At 43.2% G+C, this 23,118-nt stretch overlaps 1 protein-coding gene across 2 annotated transcripts in view; it reads right to left on the bottom strand.

Annotated features, from left to right (window-relative positions):
- Chrm3 (cholinergic receptor muscarinic 3) overlaps nucleotides 1–7,595 on the bottom strand; it is a 455,176-nt gene extending 447,581 nt beyond the window's left edge. For both annotated transcript variants that reach the window (XM_041630816.1, XM_041630817.1), the window contains exon 1: nucleotides 6,940–7,595. The gene's annotated coding sequence lies outside the window, so the exon portion shown is untranslated. The remainder of the gene's footprint in view (nucleotides 1–6,939) is intronic.
- Between the last annotated feature and the right edge of the window lie 15,523 nt (nucleotides 7,596–23,118).

The raw sequence follows: 23,118 nt of genomic DNA, 5'->3' as shown, positions 1-23,118 counted from the left end.
AGGTATAGACAATGGTGAAAAATAGGTAATATAAAGATATATAGATAAATGATATATGTGTATATGAATAGATATCAATGGCAGACAGAGGATAGAAATTGATGATGGGTATGTGATAGCAGTTGTGGGAAGAAGAAGCCTTGAATGAGTGAGGAGCCAAGTGAGTGTGTACTGTTGACTTGGGCACAGGGTCAAGGACTCTAAATTCTCAGACCCATGGGAAAATGGCAAAGCCTTACCTTACTGGTCTGAGTGTGAATGTTGACATTGTATGCAGAAAATGTCTGTCATCGCCTTCTTCTCCAGATACTTAAGGCCTGACAACTTTTCCCCTACAGAAACTGGTAACTGAGATTAGCTAATCCTGTCTCCTTTATCCAGTGGTATAGTATAAGCCCTGCCTCCTTCCTTGTCCATCTGTATGTAATAACATTGCCTCCCTGTTCAGTTGTAAGAAATAAGCTTGCTTCCCTGTTCAATTCTATATAGTAAATAACAGTACGCTTCTGGGCTGCGGGGTTTGTCCAGAAGAGAAACCAGACCATCTGATTCCAGTTTTCCTGTCTTTGTGTCAGTTTGGTTTTTCTTTATTCCCTTGCCACCCAATCAAGTCCATTCCTGGAGCCACGCTAGATGTGCCAACCAATAAGAGAGGGTGTAGGGAGCCAAGATAAAGACAAATAGGCAGCTATGATAAATAGGTGCTAGACATTGCTGGAAGATGATAAACAGGTATCCATTTTAAGTAGATAGGTAAATAACAGATATTAATGACTGGGGGTAGGTAGATTTATTCATTTTACTCAAATTAATATTCATTAAATTTTACTTATATACTCTTTATGCAGTCAACTTTGAAGAAAATCAACATGAATATCCCTGGAGTTATCCTTGGATGTCAAATATAATACCAATGACAGGAAGTCCCACCAGAATTCAGAGGAGAGAGAAATGACTTGCAGTTACTTATGCAGAGGTTTGTCAGCTTTTGATTATTTAATGAATTAAGTGATCAATAATAACAACATCTTAGGGAAAGTTGCAGAGGGTTGGTGGTCCTGCATGATGGGAAGGACATGTGGACGAAGAGATAAGAAAGGAGAACTCCAGATAAAGTGATTCCACAGCCTCCGATGGCCCCCACAGCATTCTATAAACATGATATTACACTGTCACTTTGTGGGACAAAGAGGACAGGACACCACCTATGAGTAGGTCAGTTTTTCTAGCGCTATAGTTTGAGGGGGTCCACAGAACACAAGTAGTGTTCTCTCTGCTAACAACATGGAATATCACACAAGTAACTGCATCCAACAATATTTTTTCTAATGAACTCACACACACACACACACACACACACACACACACACACACACACTGAATTGACAGTTGCTACTGATTTGAAACAAAGACCCCAGCAGTCTTTGGAAAGATAGTCTGTTGGTCTGTGAGGTACTACTGCATGGCAGCCTTTCAGAGGCAAGCCCTGACTTGAAACTTCATACAGCCATGAGCGAATGCTTCAACGAGCAGTGGTGACCAGATTTCTGCCATCTGAGCCCATGGAATAGGGTATATGTTAGAGAGAAAGTGCACCCAAGCCCACAGTCGTACCCTGCTGTGATGAATGACCAGGCTCAGTAGAAGATCACTGGGACATTTCGTGCCCTTAAGTACAGGGTGGTCTCCCAATGGCCGCACATTCTTTGAAACAGACTGACATCTGATGCTGCTTTGACTCATCTGAATTGAATCTGCAGCAAAGTGGTTGGAAGGTATCTGACCTTAGCCAGGCAGCCTTTGTTGGTGTCACTTCCTGTGTCAGAGGTGACCAAAGGTAGAATATGTCATGACTCAGCTGGTGTGCCAGATTTCAAGGGAACACTGGGGGCAGGAAACAGGCTGAGGCTGGGCCTGAACAAATGACCTAATGGAGGATTAATTCGGCAGTGGACAGTCAGCAACTCAAATTACAGTAGCCAAGAGGGGTGTGGAGGACTGAGATTTGATCCTGCCAACAATGACAGACAAGGCAATTTTTATTTGTTAGGTGAACTTGGCAACGCAAGTCTCTAGGCAAAAGTGACTGCTACACTGTCAAGACTCGGACTGTGCCTTAGGTCCAGGGTTCTGTCTACCCTGGAGGTGAATTGAAGACTGAAAAGAATAGAATGGAGTCTTGCTCCTGGAGAGAAGTCTTGGCAAGAGCAAAACTGACTGTCAAGGTCATTGCTAAAAGTTATTCCAGGCAAAACATTAAGCCTAGTGCGGTAAAGGTGAACTGAAAACACAAAAGAAGCTTAGCCCTATGCGCTAGCAGTAAGACAAGAGCTCAGGGTTACGGCCCAAGGAATCACTGAAGACCACAAGGGTTAGAGCAAGCAGATGGACCTCGGACCAGATCCTTCTGAAGGTGAGAACCGAGTAAGAACAAGTAAAGTTGGCTGGTCCTGGAGGCACTTGCAGAACACAAGGGACCAGCAGGGGCTCGGATCCCTCCATGCATCTGTTGGCTTCTTCTTGTCTAATTGTACGGCTGGCTAACTATAGATTTTCATATTTTGGATGGTTTCAGGATGAGTTGGGATATTTGTGGGGAAGACAACAGCTCAGCATGTACTGTAGGTGGTCATCATGGTCAGTGAAAGTTGAAGTCGTAGGAGAGGAGAGTTAAGAAGGTGCCTGCCTGCCAGAGTCCTCCAGTCTCAGGAGGGTAGGGACAGGAAGCTCTAACAGGTGGAAGAATTTAAATTGCCAAACTGCGGCGAGAGCCAGCCAGAAGAGTGTGCACACTGCCAAAACTCCTGGGCGAAAGGCACACAGTGGCTGAAGGCTGAACTAGCAGTCACCCCACAGTGGTTTTTCGTGTTCTCTCTTCGGGACTACTGAGGGGTCATGGTTTCTGATTTTATGCCACTGCACAGTGCCTCTGAGTTTGCTCAAAAGACACTTCTGGGGTTGGGGGGAATAGCTCAATTGGTAAAATACTTGCCTTGCAAGTAAGAGGAATTGGAGTTGAACCCCGGAACCCATAGATTTTGTTTGTTAAAGTCAGGCATGGCAGCATCCACTTGTCAGCTCAGTCAGTGCTGGGAAAATATAGATAACTGGATGTCTGGGGCTTGCTGGCCATTCAACATAGTCTACCTGATGAGTCCAAGGCCAATGAGAGACCCTGTATCGAAAGCTCAGGTGGAGAGCACCGGAGGAATGAGGCTGTTCTCTGGTAGCTGCAAATACGGGCAAATACTTTCATTGGCACTACAAACACATGCATCTGCACTTACATGAATGAGTATGTACCAAACAAAATTATGCTTCTGTAGGATTCAATCCTTATGCCAGTTTTGAGTTGTGGATCAGCAAACATGGCCAACCCCATACACCAGACAGAGATAAAAGCTCGGGGAGGGCTTGCAATCTTCACATAGGGCTTGTGTGCCTCCTTATTTCCAACAATTTCCAATGTCAATGAAGGTCTCCACTGACCAGGAATCTAGCAGTGCAAAGCACTTTAGAGAACAGTCAGCTAGGTCCCTAAAAGGTATAGCTTTGGCTCTTGCAGGCTGTCTGTAAGGAGCACGCTGAGGAGCCTCACGGAACACTGAATGATCTGGAGTCAGGAGTCTGCTTTGTGCTTGATCCAAGGTGCAGGCAGTTTCCTTAACAGAGAGCAGAGGCTGTCAGACACTCAGTCTAACCTCCACTTTGACTGGCATTTGCCTACTGTTAAACTAATTAGATGATCCTGTCATGAAGCCAAGCCTTGCCTTTGAATTTGAAAGTCCAACCCAAAGGGGTAAGAACCAGAACAGAACTTCCACCAGACTCAAAGAACTGTCTAGACAAAAGAAGTTTGGCATTGCCTTTCGTAAATATCACATTTTGGGAAACCATATATACACTGCTTTTAACAACCGGGCATATTTGTGTATGCTGATTCATTTAAAATATAAACATAGTAAAGGGGCCTGGTTAATTATTTTGTTGGAACTATACATGCCTTTTAAAATATTTTTCTGTGAGGAAGATATAGAAGATATATTTTCAATTCACAAGCATGCCCTGTGAAAGAAAATATTTCCAATTAGTCATTCTTCAAAACCATGCTGAGAATGTAATGGTATTAGTCACTATATACCGTGATGCAAAATTAGGTTTCATACATGAAGAGGAGCTGGGTCCCCATCTCTGTAGAACTCCTCATTCATCTCTGGTATAAAGGGCCAACGCAGCTGCTTTGCACGTAAAAGTCCCCACACTGCAAACCTGACCCCGCCTCTTCATCGCTACAGTGACAATGTCCAGGCCATTTAGGTGTAAGCAACTGAATCTGCCAAGGCTAACAGCATTATTAGGCAAGAACAGTATGTTGGCTCAAGAAAGAAGATGATGTTTTAGGTTAAAAAAGAAGAAGAAGAAGACAAGAAGACCTAAAAAAAATTTACTTCTGAAAGCTTTGGAACATAACCTTGTAGTTTCTATTCCGTTTATTAATTTGGATCCAAGAAATCCTAGCTATGCCCATTACCCCCTCCCCACAACGCATGCTCAACAGGTTGCCTGCTATTAAAGACTAAACTATGATTAAAAAGAGCTTGCTTCTAATATATTATATCTTAAAATGACAAGTTTTTCTTTTCTATAAAAGGTAAGCCATTTATTTTTATAAGGAAAGATGAAAAGGATGCATTTTAAAGAGCATATTTATCCTTGCTTGGTAAACTCCAGAAACAAATATGTCTGAAGCAAAATTTGTCTATCCCTCTCTCAGGAAAAAGCAGTGGGCCCTTCCAGATTTCCCGAAAGCTTATGAGTTTCTTATATAAGTTTTTGTGTCTGTCTAAGACAAAACTACTCTTATCGTAATACATAGTCTTCGTCTAAATTCCACCCAGTTCCAGATAGTCTATTCCTTCAGATTATACTCTTGCCTAACAATAATTTTCTATGACAGAAGACATACGCTCAAAGGTTCCTTTTAAAAGGTCTGCCTTTTACCTCATTTTCTTACTAAACTATCGAATCCATTTAAACCATTCTTCACTATTGTCTTTACAAGTCTTACATCACTCTTCCTTTCATGATTAATTCAACCTCACAACATTCCTCAGTCTAGGGAACAGTTTCACATCAGATCTGCAGCCACTGTTTTTAACTTAGTAATCTGTGTTACAGTTCTATGCTCCATGGAAACCACTTCAGGAATGACATGCCTTCTAACATCATGGTAGCTAACTGTATGTTAAGCTAATTGGGACAAACCGCTTAGATTTAGACAAAATTCTAAAGACAGAGTTATCCAGTGGTGGATGTGTGATTCAAACTGCACTGCTATGTAGTTTCCATGTGTGGCCTATGAGAACACACATGGAAAAGGCAAGCATGATCCCTGCACGTGTGTACTCCCCAACACCTGGCACAGCAGGGAGCTGCAGGGACACAGCAACTGAAGCAGAAAGATCTCATTCTTTTTCACCTCCATCCCCTGCCACCCTGCAGCCCTGTATGCATTTATTCCAGGCTCTCCTTTCTCCTTTTTGGAAGGTATATCATCCTGTAAGAGCTCTCCCAGCAAATCCACTAGCATTGTTTTAAACACAGGAAACTGTTGAATGGTTCCTGCAGAACGAAAGATTTCCTAATATGAAATCCTCTGGACTCTGTAATTATTAAGCAGGTTTTAAGACTATGTTCTGTTTTCAAACAGTAATCCAGAAAGCGGGGAGGGGGGGGCAAAGTGCTCCCCCCCCCCCCCGTGTGTGGTGTGTGTGTGTGTGTGTGTGTGTGTGTGTGTGTGTGTTCGCATGCGTGCGTGCCATGGGGAATGGTACATTCTCTGTTTTGTTGAATCTCAGAGGCCAAGAGAAAAAGGAAAGATCTGTTGAAAGCACACAGGGAAATGGTCACTCTCCCTAACAGCAGAGTCTGCCACCCTTACACAACCCAGCAAACAATATCAATGGGGCCGGGAGGGTGGAAAGCGGGAGATATGCTGACAGACTTCGGACAGGTTCAGAAAACACTTAGACTAAAATCAAAGTCTGCATTTAAAAAATACGTCCATATGGATGCAAGTTCCCAAAGCTCGCTTCCCCTCCTACTTCCACCCTGCTTGCAAGGAGAGTCTAACCAGGCAGGGCAGGGGCACAATTCCAGCACGCACAGCACAGCGTGGAGTGGACAAGTGAATTTTAACCCCCTTGAGTCAGTCATTCCCCCTAACCCTAGCGGTTTAAAACCACGTAGAAATGAACAAGCTCTGCTCTGTAAGGAGGTTGTGCCTGGAGCGAGAGAGCACCACAGGAGATCGCCTGTAGTCTAGTTGCCGCGAATAAGCCAGAGTAGACGCGCACCCTGGCTCAGTACCCTCTCCTAGGACACACTAGGAGTGCAAAAATCACCTCTTTGCTCCATAAACGCAACCCCAGCAGTCGCCCCTCGCTGTGAGGTTGGCAGGGGTCTGATTTAGCTCTCCTAAAAAACGACATTAAAAGGCACACACAGGACCCAGCGGCACACAGACGCACATTCACACCGCTCTGGACCACCCCTGCTTCTCGTTTGGATTCCTCATTCGAGGGAGAGAAAAAGAAGCCCAAGAGAGCTGGGTGGGCCGACCGGGGCGCTCCCTAGACCACCGAACTACCGTACCCGTGCTTTTCCAGCCGCTGAGGTGCCACCTCCGCATTCTCCACCCAGGGTCCCCGCGCTCCAACTCCTTATCAGATCCATCCCGAGGTTCCGTCCCCCCAGATAGACAAAAATCACCTTCGTCCCTCTCCAGTCCTTCCTTTAAACTCCGCCAGCAAACACATTTCCTACGGCCACGGAAAACTTTTCCCCCCTGCTTTCACCACCAGATAAGGCAAGAAACCGGGTCAGCGGTCGCCGCCAGCCATTCTGCCCTGAGCCTTGGCGAACACCGCGTGTCCTTACCTGGCAGCAGCGTTCCAGGTGGCTGTCCCACGCGGGTCTTCCGCGCCTCCGGAAATCTCTCGGACCGTCCGGGCAGCTCCACCGAACCCCGGCGTCTGGTAACACGGCGTTCCGAGACGGCAACTGTCCTCAGGGTCGCTCGCTCACCGGAGCCGCCCTTCTCTGCATTGCCCGGCCTCTGGGTGCAAGCGCAGCTGAGGATCCTCCGGGCGGGTGGAGAGCGCGGGGCTCTCGGCTGCAGCCGACCTGGCCCGCCGTTGCGCTCCCGGGTCCGAGCGCGCTCCGGCCGCGGGCAGCTGCGGCCGCGCGTCACATGCCGCCTCCGGGCAGCAGCCGTGGCACCTGCCCGGGCGACCGCACTAGGGCTCTGCTGGTCCGCCCCCGGGTCCTGCGCGCCCCTGCGCGCCCCAGCCCTCTCTGATCTGGCCTTAATTTAATTTTTTTTTTTAACTCTCTGGCTCTCTCTTACTTTCCCCCTCTCGTTCCTTTTCTCTCCTTTTCTTTATCTCCTATTCTTTTTCTTCAAAAGAAGGCAGAAGGCTCTCCAAGTGGGAGGAGATCTGTCCCTCCCTACGAACTCTTTCTCTGCCTGGTGGTGGCGATCGTGGCTACTGCTGCCCCTGTCCTCCTCCCCTTCCTCCTCCTCCAGCGCCTTCTCCTCCTTCTTTCGGTATAACGCACTAGCCGCCTGCTGGAGCCCCAAACCTGCTCTACTTCTGAGCATGCCCAGTGGACCTGCGGGCGCCTTGCTGCTGCTCCCCGCGTACAGACTTAACTGCTTTCTCTGCTTGGCAGGGGTGAGGGAAGCTGGTTGAGGGAGATCCTGGGTGCTTTGGGGTGGGATCGCTAGAGGCTGGGCATTGAGCCCGGGGAAGGAGCATCCACCGACCCAGCGTGGCCACATGTACTCCCTAATTTTGAGCCCCGGTACTTCAAGGGCGGACTTTGATCAGTTTTCCTGTTCCCCTTGGAATTTGAAATGTGTTTTCTTCAGTTACTTTGAAGGGTATGAAGAATGCGATTTCTTGGGTTGAACTTATAGATGAGCAAAAATACAGGACCTGGCTGGCAACCTTTCTCGAGGGGAAAGTATGGTGCGTGTAGGATTTGAGATTTAGCCAGAACCTGTTTAAACTCTCTTTAGTCTGTTTAGAGCGAAGTAGCAGAGGATGCCTCAGCTTTTGCTCCCCAGAAGTTTGCACTTTAGGAGAAATTAGCAAAACACCGGCAAAGCACTTTAGGAGAAATTAGCAAAACACCGTAAAGGACGCGTCCACGTGCATACACGCATGCGCACACACTTAAAACAACTCAGAAAAATAAAACGCAGTCTCGCTAGATAGGTGTGCGCGTTCTCTCCCTCCTTCCTTCCCTCTCTCCCTCCCCCTTCCTCTTTCTTTTCCTTGCTTCTCTAGTCCTCCTCTTCCCTGGGCTGCCTTGAGTTGTTCTTGTTCTTTCTCTCTCCCCCATGTGGTGGGATTTCTGGCAAACCACCTAGCCAGCCTAGCCAGGCTTTTAAATTCATATACAACTGAAGAGGAATGTGAAGCCAGGAGGAGAGGGGATTACTTACTATAGACTACTGTCACCTAACTAAATAAGGACAAAGTAGAGAGCTATAACAAAGTACTAGATACTAAGGAGGCTGCCCCACAGTGCTTTGTGGCTTTTCCTAAATGCATATAAAGATGATATAACATTCTTAGAAAAGTACATGCCTGTAACATCAGGACTTGGCAGTCTGAGATAAGAGAGGCCTGAATTCAAATTTAGCTTGGGCTAGATAGATACACAGAGTCTGTCTGAAAAACAAGCAAGCAAACAAACAAATAAACAACGGAAAAAATCCTAAGAAAGGACCAATGCAAGAGTGTTCTTAGAAAAAGGAGGCAAGGGGGAAAGGAAAGAAGGAAAGACTAGAGAGAAAGTGGTAAGATCACAGAGAGGGGAGTGGGGAAGAAGGGAAAGGGATAAGGCTGAAAATAGTAGAGCAGAGGAAGAATAAGGAGGGGGACCCAAGCAGGAGTGGAGAGGAATAGGGTGAAGGAGGGCAGGTGGGCACAATATGAAACAAAACTTCACAATGTTAAAAGAAGAAAATAACTTTTGATTCTATTTAGAGCTAGAAGGGAAAGGGAAAAGCTAGAGATTGGATGTTGAAAAGTTACCAAGGACTAGAGAGGGTGGTGAGCACAAAGGTTCCCTTTGAGTCCATCTTTTCTGGGAGGAACAGTCTTTGGGGGAGACACAACTAAACCTTGCTGACAATCATTGCCTTCATGTGTGTTTCAAAGTTCCAAAATTCAAACTGCATTTCGAAATTGTTTGTGTTAAGTACAGGGATGAAAAGGCAGCTTGGTTGGTGTCTGTTGAGCATGCCTGACATCCTAAGTTTGATCCCCAGTACTGCATAAAGCATGGTGGCCCATAACCATCATCACCTCCGGGAAGTGGAGCCAGGAGGATCAGGTGTTCAAGGTCTTCTTTGACTACAAAGGGAGGAAAAGGCCAACCTAGGATACGGGAGACCCCGAGGAAAAAGCAGTTGAATTGCTTTGATCATGTACTTGGCTTTTTCTTGTTGTTATCCTCTGAACAATCCAGTATAGTAACTATCGATGGAGCATTTACACTGTGCTTAGTATTGTAAGTAATCAGAGAGGTTTTAAGGATGGAGGAAGACATGTATGCCATTTGTAAATGATAAATTTATGGAACAGTCTTGAACATTTTTAGATTTTGGTATCTGCAAAGGTCTCACAACCAGTGTGCCAAAGATAGTGATGGAAGGCATGTTAACTGGTTAGTCATAAGAGTAGAAACTAACATTTGTGAGTATACTATATCCTGTTGAATGTGAACTGCTGATTTTTTTTTAACCTCAGAGGCCTTTAATACAAAGCAAGGGAAAGCCAAGATAAAAGGATAAGGAAAGCATCCATTTACATGTAAGAGGAGGAACATAGATTCACATGGTCACATTGCCCACTTGCTGGTAGGAGAACAAGTGCCTTCCTTCAATAATATTTGGTATATCCATAGACAGGGCTCTGTCCATTGTGGTTTTCAAAAAGCAGCCACATGTGTCTTCTTGTTTGAGGGAAATCCTGAGTAGTTTTCCAAAGAAGTCATGAAATAAACCAGCTGTGACTAGGCAGGAGAGGAAAGGAATTATTCACAATTTAGCAAAAATATCATACCAGATTAATTTCAATTTTGTGCCCTCCCTGTGTGTGTGCTTCTATCTCAGTCTCTCTGTCTCTGTCTCTCCGTTTCTGTCTGTCTGTCTCCCTCTGTGTGTAAAACTAATTCTTGCTTACATGCATGCATAAGTGACATGTGTCTTATCCTGATTCTAAACAATCTTCCCATGTGTCTCTATGAACAAGAGAAATGGAAATTTGATATTTGCGATGAACAAACTACAGACTAACAGTTCAGGTAGAAATGCCCTGAGTTTCTTGCTGAACAGATTAAATTTGATTAAAGTAAGGAATTTGTTTCTAAGTTTGATTACTTATTGTTTAGAAGACCCACTGTTGAAGTGGCATTTCAGAGAAAAATGTAAAGTATATTTACTGGAATTGAAGATAAATTGAATCAAGGTCAATTGCTAATTTGTAACCCATCAAAAACAAGACACCCATGAATGTTTATCCTTAAATGCTGATCTGAAACAAGGCAGATAAAATGGGGCTGGAATACATTTCGATATTCTGCATACATTAAATACATCTTAGATATTTGTTGTCTAAAACAAAACCAATACAAGAAAATTGTAAGATTCATTCAGTTACTAAAGGGAACTCTCTGGTTTATAAATAAGAAAAATAGCGAATCGTACATTTACCTTTCTGCTGTAAAAATAACTATAAACTCCGGGAAAAAAATCCAGAATAATACCTATAGACATAAAACACAGCCAACAGAATGTTGTCATTCATTTTTCTTTATGAAATATATTTTTTTAAATAAAAGAAGTACTGAGAGGTGGAAAGTCCATCAGAAAGAGCAGATTTTCTGGGCAGAAGACACACCACCAGAGGGCTGGCAGTTGGCAAGGTGGCTGAGATCTAAATGGGTAGGCACTCTTGGCATGCACCAACGCATGTGTTTCTGGAGGGTGGATGGAGCTCAGGGTTGAGATGCTGAGATCTGTGAGGAGGCCCCTTAAGTCAAGCATTTCAAGGAAACAATAGAATGTGGACTCATCCAATGTGAAAAGACCTTGGTGAACACCCTGAGTATTCACTTAAAGATACCCCTGAAAAAAGAAACTTCCTAGATGTGTGGATGCCTGTCAAAGAGAAAGGGTAAGAAGGAGATACATCTAAAGATGTCTGGACTAGGAAGTCTTTGGAAGGTTACAGTTGTTGCCAATGATTTCACCACAGACTAGACTACAACTCTGAAAGTTCACAAGAAAAAGAATCTGCAATCTAGAATCTCTATAAACATAGCCTGTTCGACTGCCCTGGAGGTTAAGGGCACTTTCTTCTCTTCCAGAAGATCCAAGATTGGCTTCCATCACCTACATTTTTCACCTCGCAACTGCCTGTAACTCCTGCTCCAGGGAATCTGATGCCCTCTTCTGGACTTCATAGGTGCCCACACTCATGTATATACACACAAACACAGGAGCATACCCATAAATGAAAATAAATCTTAACAAAAATTTTAAAAGATGTGTAGATGCAGGAAAGATTACTGAAGACAAGAATTTAGTAAAAAATGAAGGCAAAGAATGATTTACATTTTAGAAATACTAAACAAGTACATTGAGATAAATTTAATTGATAGTTACTTCAATCATCCCACAAGCGAGAAAACATTCTATGATATATTGGAACCTTTACTAAAGGAATGAGGGGAAGAGAATGTAGTGACAGAATACTTACCTAGAATGCCCATTATCCAGGGGGTACTTTCTGCTACAATGAAAAAAAACCTGAAAGATCAAATATTATTGAATTGATACTAGGAAACAATAGCAGACAAAACTAATGGTCTCAAATAGAAGTCAACGCAAAAACATCCAGAGAGCAGAGAGTGGACAGATTGAGAGGACCCGATGTAATGTTTGACGAAATAATGACCAGGAACTTAGCATATCTGATGAAAGATACCAACCAAAAAATTCAAGATCAGTGGACCTGAATCAAAGAAAATCACTTCCGAGTCCTTGTGAAAGCCAAAGTTAAGAAAGATTTTAAAACAGTCACAAGCAAAAGAAACATCCCATTTAAGAGAACAGCATAAATGAGCAATGACCTCAACAGAAAAGTCACACCAGGCAGAAAATGGCAGGCATATTTAAGGTCCTAAATCAAATGAACAAACACAAACTGTCAAACTAGAATTCAGTACCCATTGGAGGTAATGTAAAATGTGACGTCAGCCAACAGCTACCAATACAATCGAGTGACGTGCACTTCTCAAAGTCATAGAAAATGATTGGGACTGAACCATGGAAGTGTAAACCGTAGTGGGTGGTTCAGAAAGAACTAAATGTAAGACTATAAAAAGGGTATCTTGGGGGCTCAGAAGATGACTCAGTAAAGTGCTTGTGGCCAAAGAGTGAAGACTTGAGTTCAGTCCCCAGCACACCCTTAAAAGTGGCTCACATCTATAATTTCTCAGTGATAGTTGGCAGGGAAGCAGACCCCCAAGAACTCCCTGACCAGGAAGGCTAACTCAATGGGCAATCTTAGGTTCAGCGAGAGACCTCATCTAAAGATATGAAGTGAAGGGTCGTTGAGAAAGACAGCTGTGATGGAACCTCAGGCCTTTACACACACATGTGGACACACACCTGTGTACTGCAAACACGCGCACACTCACAGCACATGTTACAACATGCTTGGGGAACTGTTTGCACATCAGTCAAATATGGAGCCACGGTGTCACGTGGTGAAATGGGTAAACACAAAATCCTTGCTTTTGAGATGTTTTCAGACATGCAGAATTAAGGTTTGGTTTGTTGTTTGTTTACATTACCAATGGAAAAATCACACCAGATGGTACAGTAAGATTCAAGAGAGAAATGGTAATAGAACTGTAAACTGTGTTTGGCCATAGAAGGCAAGAACGAGGGAATCCATGAGCAAAGAAGACGTGAGACTTGACCAGTAATCCTAGCAGCTCTGGAAGCCCAGGCAAAAATCATTGCAAATTCAAGATCAGTCTGAGCTACAGAGTGAGCTCTAGGCCTAGCTGGCTAACTTAGTGAGACCCTGTCTTACTATTGGGGGTGGGAGGTAATCAAATGCCAAAGGTAGAAAGCTTGCCTAGTTTTTGTGAGCCCTTGAGTTTAATCCCCCTCCAAAGGATTAAATGGGGCAAGTAGGAAACACTAATAAGATGTTAACCTAGAACCCAACTGCATTATTAATCACATTAAATATACATGCTCACTGAAAGGACAAATGAAGATGCTATGGACTGGGAATGTAGCTTACTTGGTAGAGAGCTTTCCCAGCATAGACAAAGCCCTGAGTTCCATTCCCAGTCCAATACTCTATAAACTGGATATGGTGTATATCAGGAAGTAAAGCTGGAGGAACAGAAATTGAAGGTCATCCTTGGCCACATATCAAGTAATGACAGACTGGGCTACATGATCCAAGAGAGGGGAGTGCCTTACCAGTTACCATTTAAATGGAGCCTAGTCTCAGTATAAACATAGAATTCTTAGTAAATGGCTGCAAAAATCCTACCATGCAATGTAGTACATTTCAAGGGATGTTTCTCACATTGGTCTAGAGTTTAATGTACTCCTTATCAAGACCTAGCTGGTGGGTTGATGATCATATGGGAAGCACCTTGATGTGGGTGCTTTCCCAAATAAACATGGTGTTCTGCTGAATCCTAGTTATAGATGGCTGTGGACCACCATGTAGGTCCTCTGTGGAAACAGCCCAGAGCCGTCTTTCAGTCTCTAGCGGGTGACTTTTTAAATTTCCATCCCCAACAGAATGTTCTCTTTTTCTAAGTGAGATAGCCTAGTAGGTTTTCAGATGAGAAGTTAAACAGAACAATGGCAATATATTTATTTTCTACATTTTTCTTACTTATTTACTTATTTTCTTCTCTTTATAAAATTTGTTTTTTATTTATGGTGTGTGTGTGTGTGTGTGTGTGTGTGTGTGTGTGTGCATGTGTATGTATGTCAAGGTCAGAGGTCAGTGTCAGAAGTTTTATGCTATTGTTCTCCACCTTACTTTTTGAGACAGGCCTCTTACTTACCCTGGAACTCACTTATTAGGCCATACTGTCTTGCCATTCAAGTCCTTGGTATTTCCAGTTCCATCTTCCACAAGGATTGCAGATTTGTGCTACAGCAAATGTTGTTTTATATGGGTGTTAGGTATCTAAACTCAGGCCCTCATGCATTCATAGCAAGCACTTCATGTGCTGAGCCCTCACCTCCAGCCCTGTATCCATTCATTTTAAAGAACTCATTGGGATTTTTAAAATAATAAGTACTACCTGGGGGTTCCAGTATACTATGAGATCAAAAATAAAGGGTGTTCCTGTATTTGAAGACTCAGAGGTCCTGAATGATTCAAATTTGAAACAAATTACTCTCCTTCCTTCCTTTCTCCTTCCCTCCCTCCCTTTTGCCTTTCCTTCCTTCCTTCCTTCCTTCCTTCCTTCCTTCCTTCTTTCCTTCCTTCCTAGTTCCCTCTCTCTCTCTCCCTCCCTTCCTTACTTGCTCCTTCCCTCAGCAAGAGGTTTATTTTAATCTCTGACATTTGGAACTCATCTTATAGGGGAGAAAACTAGTCCAAGGAAACATGGAGATCTTGTTGAATGTGACAGCCATGAAGACACAGCAGTAGGCAGATTCGTACTCAGTTTTGCATCATCTTAGAAATCATGCAGTGGGTATTTCTCCTTAGAAATAAAGCCATTAGGGATAGTCATTCTTAGGTGACCAAATAAATGAAGAGCCTCTTTATTATCCTTGCATCAATTTTATTGTCATAGCATTTTTTAAGCATGTGTGTCATTTACCTTGAATTATCTGTGGTATAATTTTAACTCTGAAATTTCTTTCTTGACATCCCAGAAGATTAGAAATTTGTATGCTCCAGAACAGGGGAGGCAAGGCACATGAAATGAACACAACAGAAGCCAAAGAAGTAAGATATATGTAGCTTAGAAATTGGGGGCCGGAGAGATGACTTGTTTGGTAGAACGCCAAATGTTCCTACAAGGAAACTTGAGTTTAGATGCCCCCTGTGCCCATGTTAAACAGGGCTGAGGAGCTGGAGAGAAGGCACAGCAGTAGAATGCTTTGCCACATTTCCAGAGAACCAGACTTCAGTTCCCAGCACACCTGTGTGGTGGCTAGCAGTCACTGGCAACTTCAGTTTCAGGTGATCCAGCACCATTTTCTGGCCTCTGCAGGCAAGCATGCATGCGCGTGCAGAGAGAAAGGAGAAGGGAGGGAGAGAGAAAGAGAGATTGCATGCCCTTGTTAAAATACTGTATAATTAATTAAACAACCATATGTAGACATATACATTACTCTTGCTTCCCTGATGAATTATTAATGGTTTCCATTAAGAGTTAATTACATGCCATTAAATATATGGGCTATTTTCACAGTTTTGCATCATGTGGACCATGCTAAATGCCTTGTTCACCTATAAAATCATGCATCCCAAGAGGGAAGGTGTCCATTCTGCCAGACTTGTCGAAGTGTGTGTTTCCTTTCTCTGAGGATTTGTTTCCTGAGTTAAGGTGACATTGTGAGCAGTCCACACCTTCTCTCTCTCTCTCTCTCTCTCTCTCTCTCTCTCTCTCTCTCTCTCTTTCAACAGGTTCTTCTATAGCTCAGCCTGGCTTCAAACTTGCTTCATAGCCAGAGGTGACCTCCTGGTAATCCTGCTTCCACCTCCCCAAGTGCTGATATTACAGGCATGTGCTGCCAAGCCAGGGTCACTTTTTCAGATATCTGTAATTTTTATTTATCACTAATAGGCAATAATTCAGGTAATAACAGTTATTAATATTGTTGCACATATTTTTTTAATTTAAGTTTATGTTTATAGGTGTTTTGCCTGAAGGTGTGTCTATGTACCATGTGCATGCCTGGTATCCATGGAGGCCAGAAGAGAGTTTCAGATCTCATGGACCTGGAGTTACAAATAGTTGTGAGCCACCATGTGGATGTTGAGACTAGAATCCAGGTCCTTTGTAAGAGCAGCTAGTGTTCTTAACATTTGAGTTTTCTGTCTAGCCCTGGAGTTATATTTAAAAATTATATATTCAAACAGTTCTAAAACAGTTTGAATTAAGGGTTATATTTATATAGGGAGACTGGAAACAGCTGTTACAATACTTGTTTGTTATTGTGGTCATGACTGCTTTCTGCTATGTTCAAACCAGATTTTTGACCCTTATCTGAGCCTACTGTCTATTTCTGTATTTGTGCTTCTAGAATGTCAATGTGAGTTTGCGCATGTACACATTTTTTTGCGTGTAATATTTAGTTTGCACTTGCAAAACTCCCTTGCTTCTCAGGAATAAAACAATTATTGGACTCTACTCTTTCTAGAGCCTTAGACCAGACTCTTGTGAAATAGCATGGCTACGTATGGTGTGATCCTATTCAGCATACAGATTAATCTGTTTTATAAAAAGACTGTTGGTACAGGGATGTACATGCAGTAGAACTAGAGTATGAGTAAAATTACCATGGCTGAAATTACATCCTATGTAGGAGACCATGTTTCAAGATACACGATGCCTTAATCCTATCAGCAAAGGGAAAACAGCAGGGGTTTAGTCTGTGTGGATGTGTGTGTACATGTTCGTGTATGCACATACACGTGCAGGTGCACATGCCCAAATGTACGTCAGTCGGCTGACTTATCAGAAGCCCCAGGAATATGTCCATCTCAGCCTCTCCGGTACTGGGATTCCAGGCTAACGCCAACACAACTGGCTTTGACACATGGGGTCTGGGAATTGAGCTGGAGCCTTATGGTTGTGAGACGAGCTTTGCCTATAGAGCCACTCTTCCAACCCAATAGTTTCCATTCTATTCAAGACCCGTTTTATGTCATTATTGCATACAAAGTTGATTATAATCCCATCGATCAAAAAACATCCTTTGCATTGTCAATGGGCTGTGAGGCCACAGCTGCTGTGCACAGAACTTAAGATTATTCAAGGGAAAGAAGAGATTGTTATACTTCTCACTAGTTCCCTTTTTGGTTTTTGGCTGGATTTTTTTTTTTTTTTGAAGACACAGATGTTACAGTGGGAACTCTAACAGTCACTGTAGACCAAGAGGAGAACTTGACAGAAACTGCAAATTAATTTTGCTGAAGCAGAAAACTAGACCAAACTTGCCCCTCAATTGACTGAGGGCTTGTGTCATCTCTAGTACTTGTGGATGGAATATATATATTATATTGAAATTATATATATATATGTATATATATATTGAAATTAATATAGCCTTTTATTGAGACAGTTTCTTCCTATGTAGCCCAGGCTATCCTTGAACTTGAGATCCCTTTGTTTCGGCCTCTGGAAAGTTACAGATGAGCGTCATCATACCAGGTCTTTGTGTCCATGTATGTGTTTGCACATATATGTGTGTGTAAGCATGTGTGTGTTCATAAAAAGATTTGTCTGTATGATTAATGTGTCTACACACATACAAAGTCATACTACTTCACTGTAGTCTGACCTAGGGTTATAGGGAGATCAAGTTGCAATAGTTGTTTTCCTCCTGTGAACCATAAGACCTTTGAAAATTCCAAATAATTTTTCTCTTATTTAAATGTTTCTCAACTTTTCAAAAGTTTACAGTAAAATATGGAAGCAATAGCGATAGTCCTTATAGGGGCTGAGGAGAGGAAGCGTTTGTCTTACAAGTCTGAGGACTTGAGTTAGATTCTCAGCCCCCAGGTAATAATGAAAGCAGAGACAGATGGAGCCCAGGAATCCGCTGGCTGGTCAGCTAACTGAATTAGTGATGGACTCGGTTTAAAGGTAAAGCAGAGAGTTATGGAGAAAATGCACCATCCATTTCTGCCTGCCTCTCTAATCATGATGAATAAATTAGAATGAAAATAAATGTACAAAAGAGAGAGAAAATGTGTTTAAATATGCTAATAGATTTCAATGGCACTAGCAACCTCACTTTCCAAACATTTTTAGCCTGATTTTCCCCCATCTTCCTGTCTTCTGCAAAGCAGTGGGCCAGCCTGGTAACAAATGTCCTTTCAGTAAGCCTGGATGGCCACATAGATTCTGTCTTCTTTCAATGTGTGCCAAAATTATACTTCCTTCAAGCTGAAGATAAAGCAGAGTACACAAGCGCATGAAATCAATTCCTTATCTGAACTCCCTGCGCTTAGTTAGGGCACACTGCTTCAGGATTCATATGCACTGTTGGCCTTCAAAGTCACCCCACACCATTCTTACACAGCAGCTGGCTTCTCCTTTCACCTCCTGCAAGCTTTGTCTAGGAGAAACTTCTCTGTAAAGACATTCTGGTGTCTAGTTCTCCTCCCTCCCTCCCTCCCCCCCTCCCTCCCTCCCTCCCTCCTTCCTTCCCTCCCTCCCCCCCTCTCCCTTTCTCTTCTCTTCCCCACCCCCATCCTGCCTCCCTTTTGCCTATCCTACTCTTTTTTGTTGTTGTTGTTGTTGTTGTTGTTGTTTTTCAAGACAGGGTTTCTTTGTGGCTTTGGAGCCTGTCCTGGAAGTAGCTCTTGTAGATCATTGTAGACCAGGCTGGCCTCGAACTCACAAAGATCCACCTACCTCTGTCTCCCTAGTGCTGGGATTAAAGGCATGCACCAACACCACCTGGCCCTATCCTAGTCTTTTGCTTTCTGAATCGATTCAAATATTTTGGTCAGAGCCTGGTCTTCTTTTCCTGTGCTCTGAGCCCCTTCTGCACTACCCTCCTTCCAGTGATCAGGATTCCTCCCCACACCAGGGGATTACTTCATGTTACACAGTGCATATTTTTCCTACTTTTTAGGATGAAGAGTGAATAGAGTCAATGGAGAATAAAATTAACTAGAGACATTGATTTCTTGCTATGAGGCTGACCAAATTGGAACAGATAAATTTTCAGAAGTGCTCCTACTGAAGTTATTTTTGTTGCTATTTTCCTTCAATGGCCTGTAAATGCGACAGCGGAATGAAACTGGAGGAGATGTCAGAATACACTCACTCACTAGACAAATGTTTGCGGGATGTCAGCTGTGGCAGGCTCTATCCTTCGACACACTGAGGAACAGATAAATCCAGAACGTCTGCTGGGGAATGGGGGTTGGGGGTGGGTGGGGAAGGAAAAGAAGGCTCAGTCGACTGAGGTTTAGGGATCAGGTCCCTAGGATCTGTAGCTTCCCTCTTGATTTCAAAATTGCATCTCCTCATTCACAACTGGCTAAATTGTACAAGTGACTTCAAGACACTAAAATCTTCATACTTGACTCAAAGGAATGTTTGTGGAATAAATGATGTAAAGTTATTATCACAGAGCCTGAGATATATTGAATGTCAGGAAAGAGAAGGACTCTAAATCTCTCTGGTTAAAATAAAAAGATTGTTCTGCAGATAAATAATTAGGAGAGTGAGTTAGACAGAACTGGGCTGTTCAGGGAGTGATGAATATGGATTCAGGACCCAATGGGTATAATGGGAGCTGTTGGAGGTGATGGGCCATAAAGAAGATCTTCTAGGGTTTGTTTACTTTGACTCCTAATCTTCCTAGACTTAAGATGGTGCTGAGGAAGATAGAAGAAAAAGCATTAGAGGCATGAAGGATCATGGGCTTGAGAACACTCAAAGTACCTCATGCAGCAAGCTAAAGCCCCCTCTTTGCTTCTAGATCAGAGTGCTTGCAACAGAAAGTCAATACAGATTCTAGCTAACAAGATAGATAATGCCAAGCTTTTGAAGATGCTGTGTCCTGATTGCCAGAAATAGGCTTTGCAGTTCTTTTTGTAGCTCATAGAGGACCACAGCGCTGGACTTCAGGGTTGCAGCCTTAGAGTGAATTAGGCAGGCATTGTATGAAGCAGGCAAGGAGAGGGATTGGCTGACTTCAAGAGGATTCCTTAGGAGGTCAGTTCAATAGTAAAAGCACGACATAGGCAACTCCTCTGCGATGGAGGGCAACCAGACAAATTTATGGCAGTTTTTGCTGGACTATTGAGTTAAGGAAGTTAGGATGATGCTTTCTGCATCTGACTTTTCTCTGCTTGCTGTCTACCATGGCCAGTGCTCAGTGGCTGAAGGAAAATTGGTACCTGACAGACAGTAAAGATAAACTTCCATGATGGGCATTTGACTAACTCTGCAAAAACGTTCACCAAACTGGTGGTGGTGCCCGTCTGTAGTCCCAGCACTCAGGATGTGCAAAGATCAAGTGTGCTAGCCCTCTCGGATTACATAAGGACAAGCGGGTGTTGGGTTTACAGGAGTGTGCTATCATGGAGGCATAACAGGACAGCACTTTTGTTTATGGAATAGAGTAATGCACCCAATGTCTGGAAACAGAGTTCTTGAGTGAGAGTGGCTCCCATGGTTGTCATACAGAAGGATTCCCAGTCTGCATGTGACAGTCAAAATCAGGAAAGTCAAGAATTTTTTGAGATATTATTTTCATCCATGGGTGTCACATGTAATATTTGCTAAGTCTGTTTGCAGTAAGGTATTGTATCAGCAGAATCCCGGGGATTATCCTGTCTCAGAAAACTAAAGGACACCCAGAGGAGAGCAGTTCCCATAGAGGTGTAGTGGGAATCAGAAAGCTGTAGGTCACAGGGGTCACCAAGCACAGCCATTGAGGAATGGGGATTGGCAGCAACACCAGGCACTCTCAAAAGTCTGGTAGGAAAACAATGAACATCATTGGGTTTTGAGCCTTTGGTGATTCAAATAATAATAGGCCTCAGTTAAGTTTTAACACCAGAAGATCTGGGGGCAGTTACTTGAATCTACCCTCAGCTTCCAGGGGGTGGAAGATGAGAGGGTGGATTACAGTATAAAATGTTCTGTTCTGGGTGGCAGAAGCTGAAGGCCTGTGGGGAACCGGGGCAACTGATGGGAAGTGAGACTGGATGTTTGGGTCAGAAGCAGTAATAATAATGTTCATATCCACTCTCAGCATCATCAACATTAAGACAATGGATCTGCCCATATCCTCAATATTCCTTTTGGCCTGCTGCAGCCATTAGCTTCTCCTCTGCCACTCTACACAACCACTGGGCTCCTTTCTGAAACTATAGATTATTTTGCATTTAAAAAACAGTTTATATGAAATTATGCAGTATGCTTCTTGTTAGCTTCATACTGTAATATTTATCTGTAAAAAATACCATTAAGGTCTAGCAAGAGATTCATCAGATAAAAGCACTTGCTGTCAATCCTGATACCCAGGATCTGCATATGAGAATGAACTAGCTTATTCAAGTTACTTCTGACCTCTATGTACACACACACATGCACACGCACACAAATAAATATAATAGTTGCTCCAGCACTTTAGAAGCAGAGGCAGGTGGATCTCCATAGGTCCAACAAAATCATAAACTTACAGTGTTAGGTATATTTTAGTAACTGTAATATATGTTTTTGAGCTACATGTGAGCATTGAGATGATGAATCATATCTCAATATCAAGAGGCTGGACTCTTCTATTAGGGATTTGCTATAGATTCCAAGTTTTCTTCAATGCTATTGAGGTAAATAGCCTGTTCTGTTCAATTCAAAGCTCCCTGGGAGTAGCATTATGTTAAGATTGACACACATGCATGCACACAATGTGTAGAGTAGGATTGCACAGTGTGGGAGCATGTACAATGGCTACGCGGGACTTCTAGCAAGCAGGGGGCAGATATTCACTGGTGGTATAGAGGATGGGGTTTTCACAGTGCCTACAGGGATCCTAAGGAACAGGCATTCAAGGGAGAATCAGTAAGAGAGACAAGAGACATTGGGAAATAATAAAGGCAAGTGTTTGCAGACTGTTCTGAGGCCTCAGTTAAGTTTTAACACCAGAAGATCTGGGGGCAGTTACTTGAATCTACCCTCAGCTTCCAGGGGGTGGAAGATGAGAGGGTGGATTACAGTATAAAATGTTCTGTTCTGGGTGGCAGAAGCTGAAGGCCTGTGGGGAACCGGGGCAACTGATGGGAAGTGAGACTGGATGTTTGGGTCAGAAGCAGGCTGAGCAGACAAGAGGGAAGGCACTGGAGCAGATGAGCAAGCACGTGGCATTCACTCTCACTAAACGTCTTTCAGCTGGACCAGGAGTTACCCAACAGACCCCCCTTCTTATCAACACTTTCATCACCATGAAAGTACAGCTCATTGGTATCTCAGTCTTGGTATATTACCAGTTACCACGCAGGCATCACATGACATGTTTGTGCAGCATATACTAATGATTCCAGGGTGACCATGATGGTGTATCCCTGATCTGATGCCACTGTCAGTACTGTCATTTAATTTTGTGGGGCTGGAGAAATTGTTCAGCACTTAAGATTACTTTCTTCTTTTTCAGTTTTGCTTTCAGAAACCACATCAAGTGGCTGGTTCACAATTGCCTGTGACTCCAGTTCTAGAGAAGCTGGTACTTTCTGGCCTCTGTGGGTACCTGAACACGGGTTCATGTATACATATATGGATACACACAAGTATATGTTAATTAAACTAAAAGAGAGCCACGTAAGAAAATGACTTGCTTTTAAGAATCCCTGAAGTCCCATCTCTTTACTACTGTTTTATCGCATCCATGTTCTCTAGTTAGATGATTCTTGCTTTATTTACCTTGTATTTTGACCCCAGTGGCCCACAGTCCCTAACACTGCCCAGTACTTGCTAACAAAAATTCTCTGGTAAGTTTCTTCTGCTTCCCAACTCCTGCACCCTATAAACATGATCCCTATTTTAACAAGGGGAGCTATGAAGATAGTTCTGATGTCCTATATAGTGACAGCAGAGGGTCATTGTGCCTTGACTTCCTTCTAAGTTGTTCAGAGCCTATGCTCTTAGCCTTCGCTAGATGTGCTAGCGCTTCTGTTTTTTAGCAGCTTACTTAACGTTTCCCAGGATGTGGAATATGTTTAACTGCTCCATTAACCTACATCTTTTGTGTCTATGAGAAGCAGGGCTTCTAGCCAAATATTTTTAACCACT

Source organism: Microtus oregoni, unplaced genomic scaffold (assembly GCF_018167655.1).
Source record: "Microtus oregoni isolate MIOR12 unplaced genomic scaffold, Mior012 000035F_ref0000213, whole genome shotgun sequence".
Lineage (NCBI taxonomy): Eukaryota > Metazoa > Chordata > Mammalia > Rodentia > Cricetidae > Microtus > Microtus oregoni.
The sequence above is the reverse complement of the archived record's forward strand: the minus strand, read 5'-3'. Positions and strand labels throughout refer to the sequence as shown.